Here is a 264-nt window from a genome sequence, read left to right as displayed (position 1 = left end):
GCCGTTCTAATTTCCATGAATAGAAAATGAGCTGTATCTTGCAAAGACATTAGTGTCTAAAAGTATATTTAATCAAATACAACTCGCAAGACATATACGCTCACATAGTTTATTACGATTAGCATCTCCAAAGTACTTATTTATATAAGATCTTACCAGGATCTTTTAAAACAATATCTCTTTTAACATCGAGAGATCTATTTATCATTGGAGTACTCAAAGGAGTCGCTTTATTCATACAAAAGCGTTTCAATAACCTTTTCG

This window comes from Brassica oleracea, chromosome C7 (genome assembly GCF_000695525.1).
Source record: "Brassica oleracea var. oleracea cultivar TO1000 chromosome C7, BOL, whole genome shotgun sequence".
NCBI classification, from domain to species: domain Eukaryota; kingdom Viridiplantae; phylum Streptophyta; class Magnoliopsida; order Brassicales; family Brassicaceae; genus Brassica; species Brassica oleracea.
This window is presented reverse-complemented; position numbering follows the sequence as displayed.